Below are 7,032 nucleotides of genomic sequence, written 5' to 3' on the forward strand. Positions count from 1 at the left end.
AAGAATTCAATCCATGAAAATTGTAATACCAATGGACAAAACCCCCCTCCCCCCTCAAAAAAAGTAAAACATATAATATTTTGAATATATTCACGGTCAAATGCAGACTATATAGACGAACATGTTTGACTGGTCAGATCCATTGTAAGACCGTCTGTGAATCTGATACCTTGTTCAACGAATGTTGTTTTGTTCAGAATCTTTTAGGACCATTTACTGATCTTTTTGTGTCTGATCTAATCTAATTATCTTGCTTTTTATTTTACAAAGAATCTAATTATCTTTGCTATTACAAGGTAAAGAGAATTTCATGTGAATCCAATTAAAATCTGTGTGTTTCAAATGGAAATAAATAAAGTATTACCTTGCTCGTGTTACTTATTGACATTTAACAATTAATATGCTGTCGCTGGGAATAGCGAGAAGAACATGTTCTTTTATGAAAGGTAATTATTTACGTCAAGGTGTTATGGTGCCATGCCATCATTTGGAACCCATATACTTATTATACATCTAAAGACAGAGAAATAGAAAAGGTAATCTATCATGTGATACATTGACAGTGATGAAATCTGAGAAATTCAAATAGAAAAAAATAATGTATTTTATCAGTATTAACAAATTAAACTGTTCTTATTAAAGCAGTGGATCAGGCAGTTCCTACCTAAATCATGAGCTCTTTCTTAATCCCTTGAACAATTGAAAATTTTAAAAAATTTAAAATTCTAAACAATTTAAATGATTGAGTTAAAATTTAATTTTTTTTAATTTTTTTTTTTTTGATGAAGTATTAAAATGATTCATTGTTAAATTTTTATAGTCATTTTCATAAAAATTTTAAAAAATTGGTCAAATTTAAAATATAAAAAACAGAGACCCATTTACAATTTTTGAAAAATCTGAAGGGATCAATTTGTAACATTTAAATTTTATTAAGGATTTATTTGTAATTTTGAAATTTTTGTGAGTATATTTAAAATTTTCATAAAATATGAGGACCATCTTATAAATTTTGAAATTCCTTAAATTTTAGTTGAATAAAATACTTCATAAATTTACATCATTTTAACAATTCTCCATATTTTTTATCCAAACAACGAATTTTGGTGTCATTTGAAATTCTCTTAAAAAATTACTTTGTCTCATTAAAATGATTCATCCAAACACACTCTAAGAGAATTTATAAAATTATTGAACAAATGATGGTCAGGTTTTGGTGGGGAGAAAACAAGGATAAAGGAAGCATATACATAAAGAAGTTGGAATCTTAGTATCAGTTAACAGGAAGGTGGTATGAGCTTTAGAACTTTAAGAGAATTCAATAAAATCATGTTAGCTAAGCAAGGCCGGAGGCTTATGACAAATCCCAATTCCTTGTGGCCAAAATTCTGAAAGCCAAATATTACCCTAAGACCAACTTTCTTCATTATAAATTAGGAAACAATCCTAATTACCTTTGGAGGAGTTTAACCCACGGTAAATGGGTCCTAGATAAGGGATCATGTTGGATTATTGGTTATGGATAGCGCATCAATATCTGAGACGATAATTGGATTCCTAGTCACTGTAGGTTTAAAGTCCTAACACGCAAACCCTTGGATACTAGGGTTAGTGGAGTTAGGGACCTCATTGATAAGGAAAATAATTGTTGGAACATACACCTGACTGAGAACTTTTTTAATATAGTTGATCAGAAAGTCAGCAAAAGAATCCCTAGCCTAGATCCTAATAAATATGATAGTTTATGTTGGATGGATACCAATGATGGTAGATACAAAGTTAATTATGGATACTACTACATTAAAAGCCAGGATAAAAAGAGGCTTATAGAAACCTCATATCAGAACAGGGTGAAAACTCTTTGAAAAAAAATTGGAGCAGTAAATTTGCTCTCATACAAAAACTCCTCATATGGAGAATTCTTAATAAATGTATCAGTGTGAAGAATAATTTACTAAAAAGGCATCTTAGATTGACCCATATGCCCTAACCGCTCCTCTAAACTTGAGACATTAGACCACTATTTCAAGGACTGTAAAAAAATCAAACGCATTTGGCTTGGGTTGCAGCTAACTATCAATTTTCAACAAGCTACCTCATCTTGATAGAGTGGCACAAAGACTTTATCAATAAACTCGATAATTACAACTTAGCTATAGTTATTAATATCGTAGATAACATTCTGATGGCTCGCAATAAAAATTTAAAGGAGGATGTGCACACACATGTGGATGATATCCTTAGAAGAAGCTATCGAAGCACCAACTCTTTCCTGGATGCTCAAAATCCTGTAGGAAAAAACAAAGATGATGATAAACTCAAAAAAGTCAAATGAGACATCAATGGAATCAACCTCACCGAGACCAAAGGCTACAATAATAATCAAGAGAGGGAACATACATACCTCTCCAATGGAGTTAAAGGATCCAATGTTATACACAATAAAGGCAGCATCAACATTTGTTAGATGACAGACCTAGATCTAGAGGGGGTGAATAGATCACAAGATAAAACTTGAACCAAAATTGGTTTTGAAAAAGTTTATAGCGTGGAAGCAAGTTTCAAAAATTTCCCGGATCAAAAATCGTCTAACTGAACCTATTATCAAAAAGCTCAGATATGCGTAGAGGTGTCAATGCAATGATAATAATCCACAAGTCAATCAACAACAACTAATCACAGTTAGTTAAATACAATATAATAGGAAAATTCTATCTCCAATGAACAAAACACATACAAAAAAATAATTCAAGCAATTTTTCGAACACCTATTGTGCGATCAAGTATGTTTAGAGCTTTAGGTAGTGTTTATCGTTCTTATAAGTCCAATCACAACCAAATGGTTTGTGATCTACACAACAATACAAATTTCAAAATGCATTCAAAATTAAGATCCAAACAATGTTGATCAAATGATCAATGTAATCGACAATTTGCAAACCACAATATAAAAGAGATAGAGAAAGAGAAAGAGAGAGTACACAAGGATTTATTTAGGTTGATCCCCAATCAACCTTGCTATGGGTACGTATGCCCTTAACTTTAATTCGAATTGAGATATTATATTATATCTTACTTTTCAAAATGCGTGTATATAAGAGATGAAGAAATCTAACTCTACAAACTCTAAGTTTGATGTTGACTCTACCACCTCAAAAACCCTTGATCAAAGATTAATCAAGTAACCAACAATGCCTCTTCAATTCACCTGTTATTGCTACTTCTTTGCAAGGCACCCCTTGTCCCAAGACTTTCACCCAGTTGAATTAATCCCAAGTGCACACTTGTTGAAACCCAAGATTTTCAAACACGATCCATTGTCTCACGCTACTCCCTTGCAAGGCACCCCTTATCCCAAGGCTTTCACTCGATCAGATCTGAATTGCACAATCTTGTCAAAAACCTCCAAACCCTAAAAGATCTTGAAGGAAAACCCCAACTCGATTTTCTGATTTGAATCCCTCAAAGTTCTCAACCCAATATTCTTGGTACAACAAACCTAATTGGACATTATCAACCCTAATCTAGATGACACCCAATCAAAAAATAATTATGTGTAGTTTGATTGTGTGTATGCATAGATGGAGATTCAAGATTTAAAATCCTGGATTCATGTAGGTTTTACTCACTCTAGAAACCTTACTAAAGAATGATGCATGTATGCAGTATTTATATGTATGGGTGATCTAGGGCAAAAAGATATGCAAAGGACTTGAGAAAAATATGATATTTTGATAAAATACATCGCATAGGTCGACCTTTAAAATTCATGTGTCAGCCTGTTCGATGCATAGGTCGACCTGTCAAAGGTCATGTGTCGGCCTATGACTGTTTTGCGCTCCCTATGTGTCGATCTGAAGAGTCGGCACATGAGACATAAGCTATAGGCTTTAATACTGCAGCATATGTGTCGACCTATAGAACACATCTGTCGACCTATAGCCAAGAAAATTTTTCCATATGTTGACCTGTAATTGCATGTGTCGACCTGTAATACCTATTTTTCATAAAAAAAAATGATTTTTCATGCATGTTTGATGCACGAGACCTTTTCCAAGTTATTTCCAAATGCTTTTATGCTTCCTGATGCTAAGATACACATAGTGAATCAGAGGATAGCGTCCAATATACATTAACACTAAAGTATCCTAGTTTTGACATCATACAAAACACATTTAGTGGAAGTTGCACTCACATACTCCCCCTTTTCTATGATGGCAAAACTTGAGACGGTGTGTTTGCAATGGAAAGCTCCCCCTTAACATATGCATCCCAATTTATCTTGCTTCTCCCCTTTTGACAATATCAAAAAGAAACGAAGCAATTCATGAGAAGTATCTTAAATCACGCATAAACCAATATAACACATAGAGGCGGTTTGAAAAGATAAGATCATCAATACGATAGCACTCACATAGAATGATTTGTACATTGAAAAAAAATGCCTAAACATAAATAAAAGACAATAATTCAACAATAGAACATAATTGTCACAACTTATTCCAGATAACATAACATAAACATGAAAAATGAAAAATGAAGGATACAATGTAATCAAAAACTCATGAGTTGCTACAAAAGCGATACGGTTACGTGACATGTGTCTTTGGTGCTCCTCAAACCAAGAATAGAGATGAAAATATAACAATGACACACAACAAGAATTTCACTAACTTTATAGCATGTTCAATAATAATTCATGAGACAATAGATGACAAGCCACTGCACCAACTATATATTTCAAGCATGAAGAGGATAAACATAAAGTTACTATAAGCATATAAATTAACATACATCAATTAACATTTTTTGAAGTGAACATTCATGAACTATCTTATACATTAAGAATATCAATCATTCGAAACATAACAACATGCAAAAGGAAAAGCTTACACATAAAAGGGAAAATGGAATGATAGTACCTTGCTTATGAATTGATGAAGAATGCATTCTTATGTAATATAACTTCCAAAGAAGGTTAGAGCAACAACATATATATATATATATATATATATATATATATATATATATATATATATATATATATATATATATATATATATATATATATATATATATATATATATATATATATATATATATATATATATATATATATATATATATATGCGACAAATCATATTTAGACAATATTTGAGATGTCAAGAATCCCTAATTCCTTTCGAATGTTGAAACATGGTTCGGTCACAAGTGGTTTTGTAAAAATACCCGCAAGTTGATTTTTACTATCAACATGTTCAAATACGGCATCGCCTTTCTCAACATTATCACGTATGAAGTGGTGATGAATCTCAATATGCTTAGTGCGTGAATGTAGCACCGGATAGGAAGAGTACTAGTGGAACTTGCCACATGTTTTCAAATTCCTTAGTTAGTTGGCATAGAAAGAAATAAGTTTTCGTTGCTTTGTCAACTGCCGAGGTGGAATACATAGCAGCCGGTAGTTATTATGCTCAAATTGTGTGGTTTAAACAACAACTACTTGATTTTGATATTAAACTACAGTTATTTCATATTAAGTGCGACAACATTAGTGTCATTAATCTAACCAAAATCAGAATCGGTATAACCAACCAAATTGTGATCACTTCCCTTGGAATACCAAAGCCCATACTTAGAAGTATCATGAAGATACCTAAGAATGCATTATGGCTTTTAAATGTGATTCTCTAGGAGCCGATTGATAACGGGCTCACATACAAACGCTAAACATAATATCCAGCCTAGATGCAGTGAGATATAGAAGAGGACCAAGCATACCTCTATATCTTTTGAAATCAGCATCCTTACCATTTCCATTCCTTTCCAAGTTACCATTTGTAGGCATCGGAGTGTCAATCGAACTTGAATCTTCCATGCCAAATCTCTTTAGCAAGTAATTACAATATTTGGTTTGACAAACGAATGTGCCTTCATTGAGTTGCTTGATTTGAAGTCCTAGGAAGTAATTCAACTCCCCCATCAGGCTCATCTCAAACTCACCCTGCATAATCTTAGAAAAATATTTGACAAGTTGCATATTAGTTGATCCAAAATGATATCATCAACATAAACTTGAAAAAGAAGAGTATCATTTCCATGGCACTTAGTAAAAAGAGTAGTATCTACTTTTCCCATTGAGTACCCTTGATTAATAAAAAATTTACTAAGCCGCTCATACCAAGCCCTAGTTGCTTTTTTGAGACCATACAAAACATATTTTAATTTGAAAACATGATTGGGATACTTGTGATTTTCAAAATTGGGAAGTTGATCTACATACACCTCTTCATTAATATAACCATTTAGAAATTCACTTTTCATGTCCATTTGAAATAGCTTGAAATTCTTGGAGAAAGCATAGGATAGTAGAAGGTGTAAAGCCTCTAGGAGAGCGAACGGAGCATAAGTCTTCTCATAGTCAATGCCCTCATATTAGTTATAACCTTGAGCCACTAGTCGGACTTTGTTCCAGGTTATCACTCCATTTTCGTCAAGCTTATTTCTAAAAACCATCTTGTGCCAATTACTTGATGATGTTTTGGACGAGGGACAAGATCCCAAACGTCATTCCTTTTAAATTGGTTTAGTTCATCTTGCATGGTCGTAAGCCAATGCTCACCAAGTAATGCATCTTTAGCGTTTTTAAGTTCAATTTGTGAAACAAACACAAAGTGATAACAAAAGTTACTTATCTTGGAGTGTGTTGTCATTCCTTTGATGATGTCTCTAAGTATTTTGTCAATAGGATGGTCTTTGGATGTTCTCCAAGTCAAAGGAAGGTCATCCACTACAACTGGACTTTCCACCTTTTCTTCTTCACAATAGTCATCTCTAACTTTCTCATTTTCCACCATCTTTAGGTTGATCAATTCCATCATCGGGTTCCTTGAGAATATCTTGTGAAGATACACCTACATCATGAAAAGAAACACCTTTCCCAACATTTTTCAGAAAATACTCATCAAAAGTAACGTGAACCGACTCTTCAACAATAAGTAGTGTTTTGTTATAAACCCTATAAGCTTTACT

The sequence above is a fragment of the Lathyrus oleraceus genome, chromosome 5 (assembly GCF_024323335.1).
Source record: "Lathyrus oleraceus cultivar Zhongwan6 chromosome 5, CAAS_Psat_ZW6_1.0, whole genome shotgun sequence".
Classification (NCBI taxonomy): domain Eukaryota; kingdom Viridiplantae; phylum Streptophyta; class Magnoliopsida; order Fabales; family Fabaceae; genus Lathyrus; species Lathyrus oleraceus.